Raw genomic sequence first — 27,556 nt, 5'->3', positions numbered from 1 at the left:
AGAAGCTAGGTCGGTGCTTTTAGAAGGGGACCTCCTGTGCAAGGGTAGTGAATCGAGATGTTCTTTTAATAAGCCGAATAACTGTTGAAATGATCAAGAATGGGAGGAGGAGAAGGAAGAAATCCTATTCCCCGGACAACGGCCCCCAGAAAAACTTTCTTTTGAGGCACTATGTGAGGAGAAAAAAGGAGATCTCCAGGTTATGCTTTGGAAAATACACCTGAAGAACGAGTTACCTCAGCAATGCAATATACGCTGTTCATAAGGATCGTGTTTGCCAGCTGAATAGCTGGTCTGACAGAAAAGGAGCATTTTGGGATGAGTGGGACTGATTTACAAGCCACGGACGTGTGCTAAACTGTCTTGATACAACAGGCACCTCTTCTCAAGGCTTGCATATGAATCACGGTTGAAGCAATTAGTGCAAACACATAAAAAGAGCAAATAGGAGGAAACATATCATTCTACTGAGGGGGGCGGGGGAACCCAAAGCTGAAAATCATCTCACTCTAATATTCAACTACTTGTTTCTGACGCACATTTTAAATTGCGCATGGTTGCAATTGCTGTACAGTATGTGGCAACACACTGGAACTCACCACGTTAAAAGAGCTGAATTTCATGTGCCAGAAATGGAATTTAGCCTTTCACAAAAATCCAAGTCCTGCTCTCTCTGGGAGCTCAAGTGGACAGAGGAGACCAGCAGGCAGTTCTATAAACTACCACTGCCAGCCTGCAAATTTATACACATAAAAACATTTCTTTTCCTCAAACCACTTAATAATTTGTACAGAATAATACAAAGTACATCTGTACAGAGTAATACAAAGTAAATCTTCCCACTCGCTTTTTAGTATTTCTCACAGGACATTTTCAGATATTTTATCTCATTGACAAACATAGTTATAGGATTGTGATGAAAGTGGAGGAACAACATGGAAAATTATGCCTAAACACTCAAGCACATGCAAATGTATTTCATGGCGCCAATACTCAGAGAAAAGAGTGAATAAACCACTGACTGAAAAACCTTTCCTCATAACCATCTTCCATTAACCCTTTCCCTCACACTTCTGAAAGAGAGAGAGAGAGAAAAAAAAATATCAAAACCAACCACAAACCTAAAAACCCAAGGAAATACAGTGCATTACAGTTTCACCTGGAAAAGAGCCAGCCAGGGGATAGACCATTGCAATCAAAACCCACCAAAACGAACTGAGAAATAGGTATTTGTACCAAAATCACGACACACAAAAATTATTTCAGGATTCTTCAGTGTTACCATGTCTTGTGAATTAACTATTCATAAGACAAACAACAGAGCAAAACAAAAAACAGACAACAACCAAAGGGTATCATATCCAGCAAGGGGAGAGATCTGCCAAGAATCCAATAAACAGCATTTCTGGTCTTGTGCCACAAATGCACAACATAATCTTATCATGCTTTACCAAAGACATATTTCCTCATAAACTGAGTTCCCTATTGTTACACTTAAGATCTTCTGATGCCAACATCATTTTTCTTTGGCAATGCATGAGAAGACCGTAGAATCCTAAATTAAAACAACAACAACAAAAAAAAAACCCATAAAATTCCCCAAGAAAACATAAGCAAGTGGAAAATAAGCTTACAGTGTGCCACTCCCATTTTTCAAACCCGCAATGACAATGTTTCTTAGGATGTTTTTTTAAAAAAAATCCTTCACAATTATCTTCTGGGGAAAGAAAAAAAAAGGCAGGAAGAACTGAGACATATAGCAGTCACAATTGAGCTCTTCACCTTCCTTCAACATAAATTTCCTCCTCCTCCATTAAGCAATTTACAAGTGATGACTAATCATTTACATAGTACAATACGCAAAATACAATTCTGGTTGTTTGGGTGGGTTTTCAAAGGGACTCAGGTTTCTATAAAATACTCCAGGGGGAGTATAAATAGCAAAAAGGAATTAGTCAGAGAATAGCCATTAAGAGTGAGACATTTTGATTGAAAATATGTCTCCACTTCTCGCGTGTTTCCAGGATATCTGGTTATTCAGTGATGAATGCACTTTTTACTATTGTCAGTCCTGCAGTGACAGCACTGCTATAGAAAAACATACTGGATTATTCTCTTTCTTGCACATCAACAGAAATGTCAGCGATGATTTGACTGTCAAAACCTTCAGTACCGAAGTGACACAAAAGGCTGAACAAATGCACTTGTGTTTTTGATCCTCAGGTAGAAACCACCGAGCTTGTTGCTAGGCAAAAACCACCTTCTTTATTTGCAAGCGAGCAAAATTTCATCGGGGTTTTGGGATCTTAGAAGCGGTCTACAGGAGCATGCGGCAAAATTTCAGCCTCTAATTCCTTAAAGCAACTTGAGTATCACATGCTGCAACACAACAGAAAATACAGATGCCCAACAAGCCATTTGTAGAACGACTTTAACAGAATTTATAAACACCAGCTGATCAGCATAGACTGTGGGATGGAAATGCTGTTTTTCTCTTAAACTGCTTACTTTATTAACAGGATTTTCACTTTAAAAGCTGAGGGTACTACCAAGCTTGAGCTGCTACTGTCAGAGCTTGAAGAGAAAGGGATGGAAGAAGGCACATATGGCAACATACATTTGTACAACACATACCATGCAGATTCCAAGAAAAGTCTGTGGGAAGGAATACAGTTAATTTAATGCAACAGTTTAAAAACTATATCCAGAAGAAGAGCTGTCAAAAAAGCACAGAACAGAAAAATGAGCAAAGATACTAGAAAGCCCTCCTCAATGAACATCTGACAGCTGACCATCAACTGAAATTAAACAGAGAGACATCTGACAAAACCCTAAGAGCCCACCACAGGAGAGTAAGCCCTTTCTGTATTATTTATCAGGAAATGTTTTGATGGTCTCAAAGGCGTCACATACCGAAGCCAGAATTTTGAGATCCTTATGCTCCCAGTAAGCATCAACATGTCCTCCCTCAGAAGAGAAGATGAGCAGGTTTTAAGGCCAAACAGCATACTCTTAACTAAGAGCACGCAGCAGCCGCAGGCAGGATTGAACCCTGCCAGAGTGAAACCCCGGAGTTCTTTCTCCAAATAAAGCTGCTAAGCAGAGAGGTAAAATCATTTGAGCCTGAATGGCTCCTATAACTGAAAACTGGCTGATGTTGGCGTACCTACACGTCAAGATCCTTCTCATCCCATAGCGATTCTCCACTCACATGAATGGCTCGCAGGTACGAGCCCATGAGCTGGAAGCAGAGATGTCAGTCATGATTTCCACTATGCGATATATACCTCATACATACCTATAAAGATAGCTTTGACTCATTATTGCTAACTAATTCATCAGATTCCTGGAAACCACTGGAAATGGACTATGGCATTATCTTAACATTATTAGTACACACAGCCCTCAATGTTGCCAAACTCTCGTGGCTTAAAGCATAAATTTCCTGTTACTTGAAATTTACTTAACAATTCCAGTTCCTACCACCAAGCAAATCTATAAAAAATCTCAGGTTTCACACTGAAAACAAAAGCTTCAACTTCTCTTCAAAGAAAATCTTCAGGATGTAAAACCTATTGTTAAAAAAAAAAAAAACACCAAAAAAACACCCAACCAAACCAAAAACCCACCACCAAACCCAAAAAAGGTAAGTAAAATAAATCCTGGAGTTTTAGTTTGAACACACTACTACTCAGTTGTCAGTCCTAGTCCTCAGGACCTACATCATTAGACAGGCGGTACCGTGTGCTCCTTCTCACCGTTTTCCCACATTAATACATGTATGCACTTGGAAGCCAAGTTTGCTGCTGCGTATTAGCATAGGAGGATAATAATGCATGCCAGCTCTCACACCAAAATGCTTTAGTGTGAAAAAAAGCCCTAAAAATAAAATAAGGCTGTGAAATACATGGAATCCTACAAGTTCACTGGTTGTTAAAAGACTGAAGACTAAACCTTAAAAAACAAGGGCAAAAAATATTTTTAAAGGAAATGTATGAAGCCTTATTTTATTTCCCACCTCCTCTTGTCTTCACTTTGTCCCCTCTCCATCATCACTACAAAAACAGATATAGTGATTGCCTACATTTTCTGCTCCTACGTGCCACAGACCTTTGTGGGTAAAAGGTTATTTAGACTCATTTACTGTTGGCACTTTAACAGAGACTGTCAGCAGATGCAATTTTTTTTCCAGGAGTTACAGAAACGTGAGCATCTGTGCACAAGCAACAGCGCAGAGGCCACTGACCCACCTTAAGCAGGGCAGCGAACAACCCTCAGTGGCAACAGTGGTCAAATCTGACGAAAACGGGGCGGATTGAAATATATTGGATCAGATTTCAGATCCTACGCAACAACCAGTTGCCTTGTAAAAGAGATGACTAGATGATACAAGGAGCAGCATCCCAGTTGAAGCCTCTATCTTGGAATAGCACTGGCTTTTCTCCCAACCTGCACGTGAAATCCAGTATTTACAAATTTCAGCAGGAATGAGAACAATCTAACAACCCAAAAAAAACCCAAACCAGAAACAAAGCAATTTTTTGTGGTTTACACCCAACTCCTTTTTTCAAAGGGATCCTCTTGTTCCTAATGGATTACCACCAATATTTCCCACTTCAATCCCCTGTCAGAAGACCTCATGTCAATATCATCATCTTCAGCCAAGTAATAATGCTGGTGTTCCCTTTAGCTCGTTGTATTTCCGCAAAGCTAGAAGCTTTGCCCAGGAAAATAAATATAGATGGCCTATAGGGAGAGCCTGTTTTGTTTTAATACTTAACAAAAGGCTCAAAAAAAAAGAAAAAAAAAAGCTCTTTTATCTGTCACGATGACCATTTGAAGTCTTCCAGGATCAGCATGAAAAGATATGAGGCTTTGAGCAATCTGGCTAATAAATGTCAATCACGCAAGTTTACTAGGAACCGAGTAACACCCAAACTTTTAACAAGCTAATCAGATGTACAAATCAGCAGCCTTGGAATGAGTTGTTTGCTTTAGCCCAGCCTTCAACACCGCCTCATGGATTTCAAACACATACACCAAACTGTATCTCATTCACAGACATAAGCCTGACGTATTTCCCTAAAATCAAAGTCATTAAACTAACTGGTCTCATTGTCAGGTGGTGGAAGACAGCACAGCTCCCATGACTCCAAACACATAGACACAGAGCAGTTCCCAGCCATCCTTTCAATGCACACAAGTCTCCTTGCAATACACAAAAGTCATTTTCCTCAAATCCTATAATGAGAACAATAGCCAACACAAGCAAATACACAATTCAAAGGGAAAGGTGAGATGAGACTCATCTTCCCAGATAATCAGGTCTATTTCTCGGCTATCAAAGACAACTGTATTACAAAGTCCTCTTTAGAGACAGATAACTTTATTTTATAAAGATCAGAGGGGATCTAGGGAGGATTCTCTAGTAATCTTACTGTAAGGATGTTCAAGAACCTCACTGCCTTGGCAGGACACCTCCTTCATTACCCCATTGTATACATCAAATAGTTTGTGCATTTTTCTTCTTGTGCCAATAGTTGTTCTTCATTTTAATCAGCTTTCCTGATTTCTCAATAGTTCTCTCTTCCTGTGGGAAATACTTGTAAACCTAACAGCAAATAATGAAGTGATGTAAAGAAGCCAATTCCTTTTAATTGCTGGTTAAACAGCTATACACCATTTCCATTACTATCTATATCTAGTCTAATTTTTATCAATCGATGGTCTGCTTCAACATTCCCTTACATCTCTCTCACACTCTTCCCCCACCAGGACTGCACTCTGTGCAGACAGATGTTCCTCCACCCATTGACGCACAGTGGTGAATGCACAAGAGCAGCTCTGTTTTCAAACACTAAAACCAGTTTAAAGACAGTGAGCATCATAAGGATACCCCAGAAGGAATACTATCGTTTCAGTATGAAACGCTGGTCAACAACACAGCATAAATGAGCCCGGGTTTCCCACAGAGGGGTCTCAGCAGTCAGAGCCACTGCAGAGTCTGGGAGCTATCTTAGGCTGAAGTGGTGGGACTACAGGTATCCAGCACAGTCTAAGGTGAGAAAATTCAAGCTGTTTGTGGTACACTGTGATACACTGTTATACATGATGAAATCTGAAATAATATATAGCTTGCATTCATTTGAATTGGAACAAAATATACATTTTTAGTTTAATGCAGGAGTTCTCGAAACATTTTTTGTTTCTTTCAGTCAAGCTATCCCTGCTCTTTCTTCCTTCAATGCCTTCTCTTTGACACTTCTATCCTCTCAGGTAAACACGGATTAAGTCCATTTTGCTTTACACACAGGAACTGTAAGTTCAACTTAACCTATTTCTCTATGCAGTTCATCCTAAAGCTTAAGGACTTTACCAGAAAACCCAAGCACCATGAGTCTGCATTTTGAGCATACATGCCTTTAACGAATTCAGTCTAAGCAGACTGCAGGTAGTAAACAAGTGGCCAGCTAAGCCATCATGCCTCATTCACTAATAACCAATTATGTCATACCCAAATCAGTTGAGTCCGGGGGGGGGGGGGGGGGGGGGGGGGGCGGACACGGACACAAACAAAAAAACACCAACAACAAACCACCCTAAACAAAACTAACATAGTCTTTGCACAAAACTTTCTAGGCATCTTCTCCCAAAGCAAAATTATTTTTATTTTTTTTAAATACATAATACTCAGGACATGGATAGCCCCTAACTTATGACCAATTGCTTTACATGTCTTCCAACATCACCAGTGGATGGAGGCATAACCAGAACAAAAATGCAGAAGGAATGGACCAAGTGTCACTGTGTCTCACATATGCTTTTCCTGATTTTTTTCTTCCCCAATTTATATAATGGCCCCTATATGTCATCCTGCCATTTCTTGACAAATTAGGTGCATTTTCACTAGCGCTAGCTTAATTGCCAAACCCTGAAAGAAAATAATTGCTAACAGCAAAGCAGCATTATGCTGATGAAACAGACCCGCACTTAACCACTAGAATTGCCTTAGCGGACAAACACCGACTGCAAAACAGCAAAAATCTTTCACATAATAACTGGAAGAAAAAAAAACCCCAACATTATTTCCCTCCAAAAGTCTCTTTTGATTACTGGAATTAAACATAGTAGCTATCCCTATTTGTCCTAATACCATTTTCTGAAACAAAACTAGCCTGCAGCTAAAGAAAAATTCTTCTTCCCAGGAAAAAAAAAAAAAAAAAAAAGGCAAGCTATAAATCTATATAAGGCTTAAAAAAAAAGAACAAAAGAAAAAACCCATCACACATTATGAGCTACTTCCCCCCCATTTAACTTTGCTGCTCAGAAACTGTGCAATTATATTCTCCGTACTCAAAGACAATTGGTATCAAGCTTGTTTTAATGCAGAGTAAGTTTTCCAAGCTCATATTCTAACCATTTTGTATAGTTATAGCTTGTCTCCTCTACTAAAGGCAACAAAGGCTAGACCCTTTGAGAGTTCCCAATACAAGATTATTTTATGATTTCAATATATTATTTTATTAATTTATCTTTATCAACATAGGAACACTCCTAAAATTTCTTCTTGATCGTGTTTATCAGAAAAATGTATTGGAATACAAATGCTTGAGAGAAATTATAAACACATATAATAGATATAAATATATAGATATTTATATCTAAAAATTGTACATTTTATGTATTTAATATATGTATCTTTACATAAAATACAAATATGCATATATTAAAATCTAAATACATTAATTCCATTTTGTTGGTCTCATTTTGCCTGGTCTCAGGCAATACAGTTAAGCAGTAAATAGCACACATTACAAAAGGAAGCCTTAAGCATGCTATGGATTGTATTCAGTGCTCTATATTGCCATGGTTTCAAAAGAAAAAAGAAAAATGCCAATTATAAATATAAATTAGAACTTAGAATGGCATGTTATAACAGCCAGTGAAACCACCACACTCTTCTGTGCAATGCTCCAAGCACTTAAGTGCCAAATATCCTCAGCTTATGCTCACTTGTAGAAATAACAAAGAAACATTTAGATCTTTTGTCAATTCCCTTGCCGTCTCTAAAAATAATTAGAGGTTCCACCATTATGTTAAAACTCATCTTAAGATATGTACTGATATACATCAATATATATACCTTTCCTCATGAGCAGCACCAGTACAATATAATAGACATTGCAATCAATCCCTGAAGAAACAAACAAAAAAATCCAACTATAAAATATCAATCAGGTATCTTACACTTTCACCCTAATGCTCAGTGAGAGGAAGAAATCCTCTTCAAAAGCAGTTACAATAGTCAAGAGAGAAAAGGCAGACACCCAGGTTTCCCGAACCAGCGGTGCCCGTTCATAGATTTGCAGCTTTGGCTTCTGAAAATACCTTGCCAGAAACCCTGTGGTTTCTGCATTATGTTAGCCTTTTCCAGTGGGTAATTCCAGGCTCCATGCAATATTGTGAACAAAAGAAGAGGCAGAAAAAGTGTTTTGATGTCTCTCTGTGTTTTTAGGGAAGAAATTATGACATATGTGAGAGAGCTAAGCGGTTTTGTTAAAAAAGTAATCGGCCACTCCACATACGCCTAGCCAGAGAGCTTCATGACATACGAACTAATAAAAGAGAGCAATGAATACACAGCAGAAATCAAATATTCAAGCCACTATCTCCAAGGAATATGTCCTATTAAATTTAAAATAGAAAAAAAATATATTTAATCAAAAAAGAACATTCAAAAACAATCAGAAAAACAGTGAGGAGTTTTGTTGGGGTTTTTTTTTTTTTTTGAGTACTTTAAATCTTATTACACAGATTGAAGTCTGCACAAGTTCAAATATGATTTTAAGAAAACTTTTATAATATCCAAAATTGTGTTTACCTGCTGTGAAACAATCTGTCTTGCTTGGCACTAGAAACCACTAACTACATCAATGATCTAAAAATACTGAGATTTAAATTACAGGAGAGAAGTGCAGACCAAAGTTCTATTGTCTGTAATATATTCAATTTCCACTGCAGAATGCCCATATCATCACATTTTTTCATTGCTTTGCTCAGTATCATGGAGTAAACAAAAATATGATTATCAAGCACAACACTGAAATGGTAGAGGAGAATGTATTTTATGAAATTTGAAGAAGAAAAATGGAGGTGGTAAGATTTAACAGACTATGACAAATTCATATATATCAAAGACAGCTCTGTGCTACAGATTCCTTAAAGTAAAGATGTATTTCCAGGCTTGGGTCCCAGCCTGAACCTTAAACAAGACTGTTAAATGCGACCTTCATTTAATAGTCTTTGGAAAAACAAAAGGCTTTCATAAAAATTCAAGAAAGTAACTCTAAGATTTCAGAATTTAATGAGTACTTTGGAACTTCAGTTGCCCTAAATTCTTTAACTAAAATTTCATATTGGCTGGTTATGAATATTTTAGTGGTATTCAACCACATAATCCAGTGACTCCCCCCAGCTAAACATTTTAAAAAGTCCACCTGTGAATGAAGTATTTTTCACCTCTTCAACCATATTTTGAGTCTAGGCTGACCCTCCCCTTGCAAGGACTGAAATCATCATTTTGTGTGAGACACAAAATCTGTTTGGTCAATACTTCTTAATATATAATGCTATGCTATTTCAGCCTCAGGATTTATTTTGATACCTTCAAGATTTTCAAAAGCTGATGAAACATGACACAACTACAAGAAAGGGCATGTCAATAACCACTCCTGTCACTCTAAGTCCAGTTCTGAGGAACTGCGATCCTTCTTGCAAATCACCCTTCCTAACAAAAAAGACCTTATCCTTTGCATGTTTTATTGTACCATGTCAAAGTGCAATGGCAAGAATTTATGCCCTTGTCTTTTCTTCTGACATTAAAAATTATCTGCCTGAGAACTTTCTGCAAAAGACAATAAAAGCTTACTGTATGTTTTGCTTAATTTATGACATACTCTATAGCAAAACAAATCTTCTGAACGAATACCGATTAAAAACCTGAATCTACCATACAATTTGGAACACTGAGAAAAGGGAAAGAGGGGAGAATCACAGTTTCATTCAGAAGAATAAAGCAAAGGAATTATTCCACAAATGGTATTACAAGTGCTACAGTATGTCAAAAATCACACAAAACAATTATGAAATTTGGTTTATAAGTATTAAAAAAACCCCAACACACACACACAAAAAACCCCCAACACCACCAGCCCCCCAAAAATCCCTAGTAAATATGCTCCATTTCAAAATGTGGTCAAAACACCTAGGGACTTGTTATATATAGGTGCCGACTATAAGCAAGCTTACAAATATTCCCAGTTTTAGCAGATACCAGCAGGAGCAAGTGTAAATAACACTAGCAACTCTGCAGAGGATCACTGGACTTTCAATAATGCATGACTTTCAAACAAATCCATACGACTGAGTGAAATCTTTCACCCCATTATAGAAATGAAAAAATCCCAGTCTAAAATACCAAGACTTTTATTACCATAAGAAATTTCTCTTTGTGACTAAATGAGTAATCACCTGATAGTATGAAAGTTACAGTAATATTTTAAAACAAACTTAAGGGAGGACTTGAAAAAATAATTTTATTACAAAATACATTTTAAATTAGCTTCAGCTGCCTTAGAGAGTTTACTTATTTTCCAAAATACTTCAGTTAAAATAGTTGTCTCTCTGAGCAACATTCTCTATCTTCTGCTTAAAATTAAGACTTCCAGAAGGTCAGCTGGATTTCTTTTTGCTGAAAAGGATTAACTGGGTTGAAGTTTTTTCCTTTTGCTATTCTCTAGGTTTCTATGTTGCATAGGTGATTTTTCACAGCTCTTACAGATGAGCATTGGCTTTTATATGCATGTGCAATATATACAGAATAACCTGACAGGTTTAATTTTCTCCCCCTAAAAGTGCAGCACAAAAGAAAGTTATTAAAACTGTTGCATACCTCAAAAAACAAAAAGTATCTAGCAGTAAGTTCAGTGCTGTAATTTACTTTTAGGTAGGTCCATAGCTGTCATGCATCAGAAAACTTGTGGGCACGGTAGAGGTTGTCCTCTAAATATCTAAGTAACTTATCTTCAGGAAATTTCCATAATTTAGGAAGGACCAAGAACAGGCCCACCAGCAACTCATGTAAATGCAGCATGCAGTCCAATACATTAAAGGCTCAACTAAACACCACCAGCAAAGCTAGGTTTATTTCAAGTTGAGAATTGTGCCAGAAAAACCCTGATCCTCAGAAACTCCTGCGTGCATGGAGATCTGAACCCACCTCAAGCCTATGATCTCAGTGTGAGATCTAGGGGATACTTTTTGCATCAGAGAACAACTAAATAGATAAAACCCTAAAGAACGGTAATATTTCTCTTTTCTTTCTACGCCTCTTGTGAATCTTGGTTCTCCTGAAGCGAGCTGCTCAGTTAGACAGCCAGTTCACGGAAAATGAACATACAAGTTAGGACCTCCCTGCTAGTATATGACCATAAAAATATTTGGTTTTATTAACAGCCAACTTCATCTTGATGTATAAGCAAGGAGCCTTGAAGTTGTGGCTGTCAGAGCTACTGTCTCACAGTACATCTTCCAACACCACTGCAAAATTATCAGCAGCTGCAAAGATAACACCTGTGAAACCATGAAAAGCTGTAGCTGCTTTTCAAATATTTCAGATAACACCATCATTTTAAAGTCTAATTTATCATTCTAACTAGAATAACAAAATGAAATTGATTGCATCCTGTTTGATGAGGGAAATACTTTTTAATCTGTGTTTATCCAGCACTCTCCACATTTTGACAGGAGCTGCTGGAGCTACCATTAATACAGAAAACAAGTCCACCAGTCAAAATGAGACAAGAATGTGGTATGTATGTTTAGGGACAAAACCAAGTATCTATTAAAACTGTAAAAGTCTTATCAGCATTCTGTTAATCAATGTTAAACTGCAGTTGCTCAAAATTTAGGACAATAAAGACTCCTAAACATTCATTAACCTCCAAGGAAAGTTGGACACCAAAATATCACAGACCCTTATGAAAATTTCAGCTTTTTAGCATAATAAGATACAACTAAACATGCTTTCTGCACTTCAACTCCAATTACAGCAAATTAAACAAAATCATTGTAAATGCAATACCCTGCTGTTGATTACAAACTATCCTGCTGTTCCATGCAAGCTCCTCTTGATTTCAATGGGAGTCGTAAGAGGAGGATGATGGTAGAAAGCCTGAAGCATGACAGTAACGCTGACAGTGAAAATGGAGCTATCTTCTTCAACTGAGCAGAAATAATCAGACCTTTGCATGACCAGTTTCAGGTCAATCTTCCCGGCCCTGTAAGTTACATATGAAAGTCTTCATTGGGCTGACAGCTAAAACATTCAAACATCAGAACCAAATCAAACAGGCTAAAGGAAGGATGACACTGGAAGCAGGCTAAAAGGAGATGACAACAGCCCAGGAGTCCCACCACTGGACTAGTGAACAGAGCAAGGCTCGCTGTGCTGCCGTAGCAGCTTGGTGATGTTAGCTTCAGCAATCACTGCGGGTTTACTTCTGCCCAGTTTAGGGTTTTAGTAACCCCCTGACATCTACATGGCGTAGCCTTGGCATGGGAACTGTTAATACTGCAATACAAGAAATAAAGGCTGGCTAGATTGGAAAATGGTACAACGCTTACCAGTCAGAGGAATAGAAATGTAATTTAAGTGTCCCTTTACATGTGCCTGTAAGCCAAGAAAGTAGTATTTTAATCTGGTTTTCTAAAAACAGTTATCAGAGATCATTTGGAACTTACTGAGATGTAATGTGGCCGTAATGGGAGCTCACTGTTTTGCACTTTTCAATTCACTGCATGCTGTTATTTATTTCTTGTATCAGTTTTTATTGCAAAAACATTAAATAAAAGAGAAGGACTGGTTGCTAGGCAGAGTTCACAGGGAAACCAAGATGGCATTCATGACCTGATTTTTATTACCAGTGGGCACAGAAAAAATTTACATGCAAAAGGAAAAAATACATTAATGTTACATTTCAAAAGAGATTTTAAAAACACAGAATTCAAGATTTTCAAAGTGATGGCTCCCACAGCATGCATAATGTGTTATAAGGAATATTCCGTATTGCTATATTGTATTTTTTGTGTCTTAATGCATATGTGCCATTTAGCCTAGTTATGATTGTGGTGGGAACCATAAGCAGCTATCCTGATAATTTCATTCTCAACTGCAGTGTTGTACTAATGGAATTTTGGTACTTAATCTCCTTGTTTGTTTCAAAAATGAGGGAGGAAAGGAAAGGAAAAGATACAGAGAAATAGGGCAAGAAAAAGGAGGAGGAATACTACCATTTCTATGTGTTCCAATTATTTAAGTCCATGGTAAAACTGGTATTTAAAGAAAGCTGAGAGTGTCAAGTATTAGGAAAACCAGTGCTTACACTAATACACTTTTAAAACACCATGCAGGCGAATCCACTATGCCTTGTATATATTACTTTGCTATGGCAAGTCCAATGTGCATTAACACCAATACAGTTAGATCCCTTTATCGTGATCCCAGTTACTATGCGGCCAGCCAAGAAAAGACCTATGTCTCTCAGTCAACTTCAAGACTTCACATTTTCCATTAAGAGGTCATAGTAAGATCTTCTCTGCTCAAAGAGAAATTCTTTGGTCTACAATAATGTGATACCAAAAATAATACAAAGTGACAATGAGTTCTGAAGATGGACAAATTCAATCTGAAGGGAAACAATGTTCCCTCTCTCCTTATCCCCAGGAGAGAGTTATGAGGTCTATGGCCTAACCTATCCTCAAAAGCCATGTGAAAAGACATTATCTTGTAACTCTTATGACACTTGCAAAGTGAATAAACACCATATAGCAGCATGTTTATTATTTTCACATCCCCTTTTCATCTTCTCAGTATAGACAAAGCCTGTGAGACTGCACAACGGTTAAATCAGTACTTAAAGGATTGGTCAGGTCCCACTACTACAACAATTCTGAATACTAATAATTATCATTTCCAGCTTTGGAGATCATCCTCAAAAAAAAACCCCAAAAAACCAACAAAGCACCCAAAAAACAAGTAAACCTCCCCAAACCCCCACCATCTCTTTGAGAAAGAGCTTTACATTATGTGTAAGTTTTGCAGCTCCTCTCCCAAACCCGAGTTTCCCACCCATTTACACACAGAGCAATTATTAAAGAACGGAAAATTCTAGCCACTGGAAGAGTCTTCCCTTGTCTGTTTTCTCCTACAAAAATATCCAAATGCGCTATTGCCTTCTGGAACTTCAAATTTCAAAGCCACAAAAGGCTAAGACAGACCTGATTTTCTTTCAGAAGTGTCTTTGAAGAGCAAGGAATAGAGAGGCAGTTTACTGCTCTTTTTCATTTTTTTTTTCTTCATCTGACTTTTCCCAACCCTTGTCCGCATCATTACCATCTTAAATCCAGACAAGTTTTAGCCTGCCTCTAGTCTAACTGGAGATCTAAGAATAAAAGGTCTGAGGCTCTTTACATTTGTATATGGCTGTGGCCAAAGACAGGTACAAAGGCTGCCAAATCTAATTGCTGGCATCTTGCTTTATGCCTAAGGTTGCATTTTTTGTTATACAACCAAAGGTTAGAATTTGAAAGATTAATGGTCTCCTAAAAGATATTATCTGATAGAACTGCCCGAATTTCAACTGTCAAGTTCAACAAAGGGTCTTTCTCCTTTCTTGGAAACCTTCGTTCTGGGAAACGTTTAGGCCTCACGAAATCAAAATACCAAGGCAACCAATGCACTGACAGAGTGGAAAAATACTGAGACAGACTAACCAGCCTCCAGCATCCACACTGGTTGCTTGACGAGTCAGAATGAAACAAGGCAGGACTCATTGGAGGGGCAACTGAATGAAACCTGTTCTAGTCTACCAAAATCAACATCTCTCTGAAATGCAATAAAACTTCTACTTTCAGAAAACCAACACGTCCCAGAATATTTACCTACCTATCCACAAACATCTACAGAATCAAGCTTCTTTCACCGCAAGTGGCTTGTCACCAATTTTATAAAATCGAAGAAAGGATAGCCACGGCAGAAGAAAGGCAATGATGGATCTTTTCAATGGTAGTTTCAAAACCAACAGCGAAGGAGAGGCCCAACACTTGTAAATATTCTGTCTACCACGTGTGATTCCGATCCACACTGCTTGAAGCTGGTGAGACCAGAGTGCCACAATGAGAAGTTTTCATACTTAACAGGATTGGCCCGATTCTTGGCTATCTTGTCTTCTACCCAAAAAATCTTGCATCTCTCATGCTCTGGCTACAATCAGAGCATGACAAGAATATTACTGTTCCGGAGGCTCTTGCATATAGTCATTTTCATACTTAGGACAGCCTAAGAAATGAAATATCTGATATTTCAGTACATTGCACATGCATAAGTAGGACACGTTAGTCTGCAATTTACATAGCTGCCTAAAAATACTCTTGTCGTCTTAATGGTGTACAGAACTAAGATTATTGACAGGAATATCAGGCAGTATTAAAAAAGCAAACCAGGAAAGAAAACACAAAGTAAACCTAGAGTTTCAAAGGTATTCTTACTCCTGTAACTTTCCACAAATCAATTAACTAAGTTTAGGTTCATCAATATCATAACAGAAGGTATCAATTTGAAGACATACATTCATTGGGAAATGCTTTCTCACTCACTGTTAGGAAGAATGTGACTTACCTTCATTAAAAAAAACACTGGTGCTACAAATGCATGTGCCTCCCATGCTCTGTTTGGCTGTACGAACATGGATCCTTGCCTCTCTTTCTCCATCTGCCTCCCACCTATGCCTGTTCAATATAAAGGACCCCTTCTTCAGTGTGTGGGACTAAAAAGGGGAGAGTTTAATAAGCCTTTGATCTTGGCTGTAAACTCTAGGCACAACTGCAAAATATAACTTACAGATACTCAATTAGGGAGGCTACAAACAGTCTTCTAAAACAATTTGTAAGACTTTTCTCCTCCTCAAAGGGCTTCTCAATACAAAAACTTCTGAAGGATGAAGTCTCATACAGAGCAGGGATAATTAAGAGAAGCAATTCCCATATTTTTGGTGGGTACCACCACTGGCATCGTAACAACTAATAGGCTACTCCCTGGAGAAGGACAAAACACTTGGCTGTCCAAGCATCATTCACAGAGCATTGTAAGATGGCTTGCATACCGCTGGCAGTGCACACACCCTCCTCTAGAGGATATTCTTTCCCTTCCCTTCATTATCAGGTGCCTTACTATTATCCTTTGTACTGTAAGAAGTATCTCTTAAGTGTTTAACTTCTGGATAGCCACTTCTTTTGGGTTGCCAAAGGTTCAAACACAGCGGGAGAAACCTGTTTCAATTTCAGTGGAAGTAATTTTCTCAATATGCAAACATTTAGTATCTTGTAACAATTGATTCAAACATCAGACTGCATTAACTCCTTGCCCCAGCAGAATTAGCAGTATTTCAGCACAGCTACTGTTCCAACCCTCCCACACCACAGTCCTGTGTGGCTGCTGGCTGTCATTCCACCCATGTATTGTACACCTTATTAGGGGCCTTGAGATCAGCTTACCTTCTTCTATACTGAAAATACTCTGCCTTCTACTGAAGTTAAACCTCTTCTCATTTAAGTCCAAACATTAAACAGTTTGCATAAGCAACCTGACAAAACTTACCAAGATATGACAAAGCATTTAAAAAACTTTTTCAAATTCTCTGAAAGTAAAAATGCCCACATAATTTTCTTTTACATCCACTTCTTCAGTTTTCATAGTCTCTTATGAAAAAGGCTTGTTGACTTAATACGTTAAATATTCATATCAATCCAAGTATGTGAACTAGTACTGTGCAGGAATGAATTTCATATACCGAGTTGGAATCTCTGGCAAATGGGGGGGTGTGGGTGTGTGTGTGAAGAAAACAAAAAGAAAAGAAAAGAATTACACAGTAATGTAGAGCCTGAGGTCTGAAGGGATAATTTAAGTACATTAGATTTATTTCTGTTTCAAGAGACACAACATAAAACTTCTTTCAATGGTCTTTAGTTCCTCTGCCAAGCACTTCTCTGAGCATGTTCCAAACTCAAAATTACCTCCCAGGAGAGTATCTCAGGTTGGAGCTTTCTTTCATTGTTTCTGGGTTTGCTCCTATATTATAGATTATTGGTTCCAGATGTGAACTGGGGATAGTAAAAAGCCTTACAACTACCACAGTTTTGTTTTCCTGGTCCTTTAAGAGATTCTACAGGAACTGAAGGGAGTCAATTTGCTTTTCGTCTATGGAGTGTCTCTTGGGGAAGTCTAATCTCAAGGATGTACCATAAAACTTACAGACCTCTTTCTCTCCTGAAATGCATGATTGCGGACACTTCTTACTGTCCCAGTTTGGCGAAATCACCAAATACTTATGTGATACTTCAAAGCCTTTGACTGACTATCTTTAGAAAATTAAGAAACAAGAACAACCTGACTACAGCCCTTCTTTGTTAAATGAAAAGTGATATTAAACTGATTTTTTGTTTTCTTTTTTCGCCAAACACCATATTACACGTGTATGTAACTGGTGTGTACATGTGATTTTTAAGAACCAGAAGTGCCATTAGTTTACCTAGTTAAATGTAACCTAGTAATTTTTATTCCTTCCTTCTATCTTAGCTCTATTTTACTGCTCATGACCACAGTGAATGCAAAAATTTAGTTGCAGTGAAGTACAGCTGAGCACTGTATGTGTGTATGCATACACAAGAAATCTGTACATGAGTAAAACAAGGCAAAACAAGTCACTGAACAATGACTGCAGTCCTATCTATTTTCACATGGTTCTGTGGAAACTAATGTCAGCGGAGTATCATCCTACTGGGGACAAATGGATAATAACCACTAACACACACACATAATTTAACACAAAAATATTCGCAACTGTTTTAGCAGATCAGACCTAAGGCTTTTGCAGCATTGAGTCCTAAAGAAACACGGATGCAGACTAAATAGTGACACACGTGAAAGAATTTATGCTTCTAACTTACTCTATGTATAAATTTCCTGAATGCAAGGGTACTTTTAATTGCTTAGGCAATGGATATACATTCTCATCAGACAATCAGAAAACCAATACAATAGTCTGTAACTCAATCTATACTTCACCATGGTAGGAAAACATTGTCTTTTGGCTCTACTGGCTGATACAAAAGGTTTTATCAGGCAATCTTACCTTTCAAAGAGCAAATTAATGCTAAATATATTAACATTTTACTGCTGCCACAGGCTTATTTTATTACCAAATCTGGCTTTAGACTTTATGCCTCTAGCCATCTGGTTTTTTGCAAAATTTAAAACGCATTACACATTTTCAACAACATAAGAAACTCTTAAAGAAGTGAACAAAGAACTCTGTGTAACGGGGAAGCTGCTTGTGCACAGACAAGGAAGACAGAACAGGCACAGGGGTGTTCCCTGGACAGGGAAGACAGAACAGGCACAGGGGTGTTCCCTGGTTCACAGAGGTGTGCAAATTGGGTAATCTCACGATACCAGAACATTCAAAGGAACTCAAGGTCAGAGAAACAGGGTGTTACTAAAAGACAGAAAGACTGGCTGGAGCTAGCTGCAGCAAGCAGAAAACTGTAAGATTTCCAGTAGTAAGAGAAAACTTGGAGACCAGGAGAGACACAATGCTCCAGGGCAGCTGGAAAAGAAGAAAATTGGAAAAGCAATTAACACACTTGTCCCAGCCGCTCATCCATGGCTGGTACCTCCTTGGATAAGCAGGGAAACAGGGGATGCACAAAGGAGGGTACTTGCCGCACAGCAGTCAAAATTACTCCTCAAAATGAGCCTACAACAACACAAAAAGACTGTAAAAAAGCCTAAAATTAATGGCATGCAGCAGTTATATGAGAACTAGTAAGTGCTTTAATAAGAAGAAAGCAAAATTTTATTTTTATCCAAGAGCCACTGATGTAAGTAGCACCTACGCGTACAAGCCAGTGACACGGAGAACTGGTTATCTCACGGTACACAAAATTCAGTGATATCCAGGCCACACGCAAGAGTGAAACTGTGATACCATAGAAGTCAATGGAAGCTTTAAAGGTAAAAGCCAGGACCTCTCACACAAACAGAGCCCAGCAAACCAGACAACGTCTGGTTTTAAGTCACTTCTGTATGCCAGCCTCCAGAAAAACCCTGTCAAGTGAGAAATAACAGATTCTAATGCAAAGTAAGAGTCAAGACAGAAGTTACAAAGTCCATACAGAGATGTAAAAGGCAATTAAATTCTTATGTATACCCACACAATCATTACAATGTCATACATTTTCATGATACACATTAAAAGGCTGCTTAGAAAAATATTTACATTCTAAGAATAAAACACACAGATAAGCAAAGAATTAATCATAAACAGTAACTATTTTAGAATCACATCTGTCTAAGGGAAACGAGTATTTTTGAAATATTGAATGGAACTTAGCACAGGGAATTGTAAATAATTGTTGTTTATTAAAGGGTGATGACCTTTTATAAACACTACACAAAGCAGAGAGGGGAATTCACATGCCTATAACAAAACAGGTCAAGTCTACTTTGCAACTTTTTCAAAAGCTTCCCCTTTAAACTGTTTGGTCTATTAAACTTTGACCTGCAAAATAAAAATCTACCTACTTACGTGAAAGCTGTGTGCAACACTTAAAACTGGCATTTGTGGATGCATTCTTTTTACTTGTACGTATCATCAGGTTTAAAAAAAAAACCCACGTTGTTTGAAAAACTACCCCAGCAAGGGCTAACCCTGAACACGTGCTACGCATAAGCACATATTTCTAGGCTTAGTATATAAAATAAACCAGCTGAAAGAAGCCTATCAAATCTTTCAAGCTTTGCCTCAGGTACTAAAATTCTTTAAATTTAACATGGTTGTGACTTTTTTTTTTTTAAACATATGGTGACTTTATTTTTCAAATTCACTTTATCTTGTATCTGTTCAAATTTTTCAACATTATTACCTACTAAAACTACCAGAAACATGTTATCACATGATTAGTCTGGAAAAGAATCACTAAAGGCAGTAAGACCCCACACTGACAGCAGGGAGTAACAGCAGCAACAGGAAAGTGAATGTTTGTATTTGCCTTTGTGTATGACGATAAACACAGGGAAAAACAGGGAGTCATATCAGCATCTAAACACTGAAGTGATGGCATTTTAGTTATTTACAACAAATGCAATATTGAAAGTGGATTACTATTCTTCATATCTCTTCCACTAGCCTGATTAGCAGTGCCTACACTTCTCAAACCGTCTTTTCATATTTCACTTACACGGGAAGAGTATTTCTCTGGGGTATCTTGAGGCTTGAGTACATCAGCTGCACACCCAAAGTACGCTATAGAGTATCAACGCAAACTGAACAAGGCAATCAGTAAGGACACTCAGCTCAATTTCACTTCGTCTGCTTTCACTACCCGAGTTGGAATTCGCTCCCAGCGCTTTTCAAAGCCTTGCAGGAAATATTCATTTATACTACGGGTTTTATCCTCGCTATCTACCACACAGTACAACCGCCAACATATTGTACAGACGTACTTCAGATCACCGCAGTTAGCAGTTGGACAGCTTACTTTTCATTGGGGAGTGCAAATGATGCTGAAAGTGCATTTTTTTGGTTAAAAACAATTCCTCTTGTTTTGTTTTCTTCCTCTATTCACTCCCCAAATTAATCTTTGTTAAAAAGTTTCACACTGATGAGAGATGGCTGGCTGCCTATTCTCCTTCCCAGGGGACATCCACACTTCTTAAAGCTGAGCATGAGGAAGGGAAATTCAGTGCTGGAGAATGTTAGGAAGAAAAAAAATAATGAAAGTTGAACAATAGAGATTTCTGCTGCTCAACTATCTTTCTCAGAGTTATTGTCTCATGGTAAACCATTCCCCTCTTGAAACTGTTTCATGTTACTCGCTCACAACACACCCATTTACCTGTCTTTGCTTTTCAGAAAATGCATTTTTTGGGAAAGCTGTTTTTTGTGAGGATATTGGTAAAGCATACAGCTCACCAACTGGTACTATCTGTAGCATTCAGATTTGTAGCTATTCCCAATGTCAGAAAGGACCCTTTTTAAGACATAAATATTTTTTAAAAGCCTTCAGTGGAAAAAGAATAACCCAAAATTATCCAAATAACCTCAGACAGGCATTTGGAAGTACTGAAAATCTGTTCCCTTCCTGAAAAAAAAAAAAAACCTGTCATGGTATTTCACTGTCTGTACCACAAAATACTCTTTAAAAGGCAGTAGCCCTTTTTTCCCACTAGTGACTCAGTGAATGCATCCTCTCTCTCGGCAGACTAGTTAGCCAAAAGGGTCTTTTTTTCCTGAAATAAACAGGCATTTTACGACTATCACACCCATCACCTATTGCCTGTGCAGGGCAGAGGGAACAGGTCTCCACTGGCCCATGACCACTGCCGGCATCAGTGGAAGAAGCTCTCCTACAGAGCCATGTGCTCTCATTCATGGTAACAGTATTAGACCAGTGTCATCCTCCTCGTCTTAAGCTTGGGGGTTTTTTTTGGTTGGTTGGTTTTTTTTCCCCACATCTTGTCTATACCGGAATGCCAGCAAAAATAGTAAGTTTTCAACAATAAAGTTTCTTTTCATTTAGCTGACATTAGTGACCAGAAGAGTGGGGATTGTCAAGCCTGCATTTTGCATCTACAGTCATTCTGGTGGGCTGAAGAACACAAAGCAACACAAAGTTACTTTTATAGCAGCTTCCCTTACCTCATAAGAGGAGTCCACCTGTTCCAATGTCTGAATTTAGCAGAAAGCTGAAAACAAGTGTTTTGCCTGTCTATCTTCCAAATGCAATCTAGTTGTTCTCCTAGCCACTGCACCGGAGAGGCAGTTTAGCAGCAGACCGGTAATACAGTCACTTGGGAAACATCCCAACTTAGTTTTGGTCAGAAATATAAATGTTGGATCTTAAACTTAAGAGACCACGAAATATGTGGATGCACATTTTGGAAGTATCTTCTAGCCACACCAGCTTCCTGCTACAGAAACAGAATCCAGTTGCATATTTCTCCGAGTTGCAGCAATAGGATTATATGGACTAACATTTTCATGCCTTTATTTGCAAGGATGAAGACTAGAGAATTAAGTCAATAAAAGCAAGAGCTTTCCTTCAGTCAACTTAAACCTAGGCTACGTGAAAAAACAAGCCCATCTCACTCCATTCCAAGTCTGTGCTACTACAGACATTCACACACATGCTTTTAAAAAAAAAAAATCACAAATCATCTCCTTAGCAAACAACTGAACTCAAGAATTCAATTATCAGTGAGTACATTGAGGAGATTATTGGCATCATCATTTGTGGAATAAACGGCTTGTGAGTATGACATCCCTCTAAAACATGGAATGACTCCATACAACACAGAATTTTGTCTTTAAACTGGTGAGAAATTTCTTCAGTTCAATGCTGCGTGAGAGATAACCAAGCTGACTGTCCATCAGTCTGAAGATTAACCCATAAAAAAAAAATCAGTTCATAAACTACTATACATCATCTGTTCAGACTGCTGCCATCATTTCTTTATTAGGTTTCAGAATACTCAGAATGTTACTTTCATAATAAACTGAGAGAGTACAGCGGGTAATTAGTGAACTAGGCACTAATGGCAATCAGATTACTGAAAAACAAATAACTGAATTAAATCTGTAATTGGCAGCTGAATACAGCCGCCTCTCCTGCTGTATCTCAGCAAGAGTGAATGAAAAGAGGTTAAAAAAGAGAAACAAAATCTACGAAATAAAGATTAGATTTCCAGGAAAAACAGAATTTCAGCTTTCAGATGATGGCAGCAAACCATGCTCCTTCAAACACATCAGTCTTCCACTTCAGTGAGAAATTCCAGCCAACAGTTTTTACTTCCCTGCCTTTACAAAGAGCTTCTATATAAGCGTTTCACAAAAATGGATTATGTATTTAGTATAGGTCCTCAGATGTAGACAGCTAGATATCTTAGACAGTAACTATCTTTAAAATCAATCAATCAGTCTCTTCCACTTTTGAACAGGATCTGTGGCTACACAATCATTATAATAAAAGTTATGAGAAGAATATATAACCTTCAGCTTTTGGTGCAGTTTCCAAGCTTATTCAAGAAGTGTACAGACATGAAATACAAAATAATTCTCCATATAAGAACTCCACCCATTTCTCCTCTTTTCATTGCACAACCCAGTAACACAGTAAACTGCATCCAATATAACGCATTAAGTGCTACGCTAGCTGTTGGGATCTCCTGCTCACACCACAGACAGCAGTCCATCTGAAAGGTCAGAGAGCCAACACGTAAAAAGTCTTTGACAACAAACTGTCAAAGGCATTTAATCTTGTGTCATTTCCACTACACTTTATTTTCTAAGCAACTGACAAAGATGAAATTTATTGAAAATATTACTAATCCAAGAAAAAACAACCTACATAAATAGACGGATAGTTCAGAATACAACATTTTCCAGGAGCATCAGACACACACACAATTCTACGGAGCTACTGAATTCAAACGGAGGCCCCAAAGGGACTCAGGCACATTGATATGAGCTGCATACGTGGAGAAGTTCAAAAGCACAGGGTGTTCTAGATTACACCACAAAACCTTCCGTTTCACAGATGCAGTCAGAGCTGTTTTGGCACTCCCTCCCTAAGAGATACCAAAACTAAGTCAAAAAGATCTGGGAACTGGCATATTTTGAATGATGATAGTACGCTTTATATAACATATTTTATTATAAACCAACTGTCCAAATATCTACCGAATTACGTTATTTTTAAAAGTGCACCATCATATGATGAATAAATCAAAGTTTTCAGCCATTTCAAACACAGGCAAGCAACTGATGTAGACAGAGGCAAGAAACAAAAGCTGAGAAATGTCAGCAAATGATGATAAACCAAGAAAAGTCAGAAGGGTCATTTTAACAAAAGGAGGTTCACACAAGGGGCACAACTTACAAAAGCGAAGGCCCAGTATGAAGAACGGTCAGACAATGTGAGGAGCAGAAGAGACAAATGATGCATGCGTGAAAACAGCCAGGAAAGAGGCAGAGACATAAATGCTAGAGACTGCTTGAAATACATGCGTCAAGAAACAAAACAAGAAAAGAGTTTATATTAGGACTGCAGTGAATTCCTCTAATATTTAACTTCCTCTGCTTTCAGCAACCTTTAAGTCAGGGCTATGGACTGGTTTTAAGGAAGATCCCTTGTTTGTATCTTACACCTAAGGACACAGTAAGTCTCCTAACTTCAGTGTGCTTTACTTCACACACTCTGCTGTTGCCAGAAGAATAACATTAGCTCCCCTCCACATTTTTTATCTTCTCTGCTGAAGTTGCAAGGCTACTTGAAATTATCTCCATTTTCCCACTTTACAATGCTTACTAACAACAGCACCTCAATTACTGGCCCTAAAATAAACCATCAAAGGTCAACAATGGAGCCTCTGAATTACTTTTATTAAAATAATCCATCTGACAGTGAACAGACATTTAAATTGCTTGTACCTGCAGTTGATATTCTGAGGTGCATCAGGATGTTACACCATCACCTGCAAGCCTCATTCCAACTACCCAGTGTAGGTAATAAATGATACATTCCAGGGGAACACTTCACTGTGCATCAGAAGTACTTGGATCACTTAGGTTCCTCCTTTGTTATGATCTCAAGTTGATGCAAATCTAGCAAACACATTCCCGTGCCATAGAATTTGCTCCTAATACAAAACTGAATTGCTCAGTCTGCTGTCGTTTATTAGGCAAGTCAAAGAATCGGGTATTACTGCAGTTGCTCTCAAATTACTGAAGTAATCAGAACTGATTTCATTTTTCCACATAACGAAATTGTGCTGTTTAATCAATAAAATGTTTTGTTAAGAAGTGCCAATATTTTACTGTCTTGGTTTCCGACACGCTCTTACACTGATGTAGTTTTATTACAGATGGCTTTGAAGTGCCTGACAACATAAATAAAGATGTGATACAAGTGTATGTTATTAAACACAAACAGGAATAGGTGCCAAAAGAATCTACATTTTGACTTTCATTGCCTGGACATTGAACATAAAACTGTAATGTAGAAAAGAGTTAGCAGCAATTCTTTGAACATACAGCTCTCTAAGAAATGATCTACAGAGGAAAAATTATAATTAGCTTTCATGAGTACAAATTACGTTCTCTGTTCTCCTTCCTGACAAAAACCCTGAGGAGTAACAAACATATCAAAGAAACATGTGGGCTTTGAAAGAGGTAGGTGCTTGCCGCATCTTCCTCCCGCATTGCGGAAATGATCACGACGAAAGAATGACTGGACAGGGTGTCTGCAGAAACCACAGCCCCACAGCTATGGCTATATGGTTACTGGTAGCATAATCGCAGGCAGCCAAAACACTGCATCAAGGTTTCTGTCTCCATCTGCTCTTTTCTACCAATCCTTCTCCGTTCATTCAAAACCCTTTACAGAAAGGTGTGAATTTATGTAGTCACAGGGCACATTATGCTATTTCAGGAAATACCTGACTAATTTAAGAGGTTGCTGGCGTGCCGAGACAAGAGCTATTAAGATAGAAACCAATTTATTCTCATCGAAGAACTGGCTACATACTACAGAGCCCATGATCTTGCATGCCTCCCCAGGACTCACCCACCAGCTTCATGCACCAACATTAACCCAGGCTAAGAAGCATCACCCTACTGCATGCTGCCCTGCAGCTGCCCTCAGATCCTGGCAACAATTTAGTTATCTTCCTTTCTGTTTCGCCAGGTAGGTGGCAGAGAGGAGCAATCCAGCAACAGTAAAATTCAGAAGATGTAGATCATTTACAATTCCTACAACCTCAGAGTTGAGATCAAGTGCAATCGCAACGGAGTACTCACTTTGTCTTGATCCCCCATGCAAAGACATAGCGCATGTATAAGGATTTTATTACTTACTCTATATATATATATATTTTTTTTTTTTTTTTTAAATCGGAAAACAAATTCTATTGAAGAGAGGCTACACATGTATATATTTTCTCTGGGTGATCCAAAACTCCAATTACTACATCTTCAGGGATTATCTCCTGAAAGTCCTCCTTTCTTTTGCTGTCCTTCTAATTCTGATGCCCCATAACCTGATTCCACATTACAAGCAATACTACTGCTGCTAATCCTCCATTACGCCCCTTACCCCACCACTCCCTTATCTCAGCCTCCAATTTTGAGTTGGTTACTTCAAGAAGCGGGTCATTCAAGGACTTCTTTCAAATACTGTCATTTTCTTCAGTACACAGATTAAACAAAAGTTACATTATCCATCAGTAATAATTCATTGTCTTCAGCATCTAACAGGATTTTTAGGCTGCTTGGCACAGTTCTTGTCACTAGAGACCACTCCATTTTGCTGCTCAGATGCAGAACAGATTGCTGTACCGTAGTGGAAAAGCGTATTGAGATACATAAAGATGGTAAATACAATGCATTTTCCAATTTAGACAGACTTGTTTTCTATCAATTAAAGCTTCCCCAAAAATCATACCTGAATCAAAAATAGTTTTGTTATCTTTTTCAGTATGCATGGTGAAATAAGGCACTTTAAGATGCCCTAAATTACTCATTATGCTTTCCTTTTAGACCTGTGTTCACAATTTTCCAGTTTTTTGTTGGTAGGAGAAGGCTCTGAATTTTTCTTAAAGGAACAAAAAACAAAAGCATGGAAGTCAGACCTCCTCACTTCAGATTTCATGGCTTATAAAGTACACAAATTATAAAGCTATCAGACATTTCCTGGGCTTACATTAAAATCTGTAGTGAGCCTTTAGAGTGGACCCATTTATTTGATGTGTTTCTCCTAAAGCTTTTATGACACCATAAACATTTCTGACTCCATGACAAATACTTTATAATACATTAAGCAAGCTCATTCAAACGATTATAAATGTTATGCCAAAGGCAATGTATTTAGAAATGGAATAGCCACTTGAAAATGGAAAAAACTTAAAGTTTAGTTTGCACCACCACAATTTACTATTTACTTTTGTGCAACTGAAGGCAAAGCATTTCAAATTAAGTTCAGTGGCACAAACCCCCAAAGAGCAGAGTAGGCATATTCTCCAGAAGCGCATCATGCTGTACCTATTTCACATGAGAACATCGGCACCAAAGTCTGCTCCTCTGTAAAACTTCCCATTGAATTCAATATTAATTAGCCTGGAGCGTTTAACTGTACAACAATTTAACTGTATTTATAACATGCTTCTAATCACTGCAGTTTATCTGCATTAGCTTCATTCAACCAAAAAAGCCTTGCCATCCCTTTTTACTCAGGAACAAATTGTGATAACTTCTTCACAGTAAATAAAGCATTACACCATGAGAAGCTCTGCAAGGCACCAAAACCAAGATGCATGCACTCCCTGCGAAGAAAAGCACCACTGTCTGACTCTCATATTTAATTACATAATGAAAATTTACAAAAT

At 38.1% G+C, this 27,556-nt stretch overlaps 1 protein-coding gene across 5 annotated transcripts in view; it reads right to left on the bottom strand.

Moving 5' to 3' along the window:
- The window catches only part of ARPP21 (cAMP regulated phosphoprotein 21), a 202,078-nt gene that overhangs the window by 105,331 nt on the left and 69,191 nt on the right, over positions 1-27,556 (bottom strand). The gene's annotated exons all lie outside the window — the stretch shown is intronic.

Source organism: Gavia stellata, chromosome 6, assembly GCF_030936135.1.
Source record: "Gavia stellata isolate bGavSte3 chromosome 6, bGavSte3.hap2, whole genome shotgun sequence".
Classification (NCBI taxonomy): Eukaryota; Metazoa; Chordata; class Aves; order Gaviiformes; family Gaviidae; genus Gavia; species Gavia stellata.
Note: the sequence above shows the minus strand (reverse complement) of the source record. Positions and strands in the feature narration are given on the sequence as shown.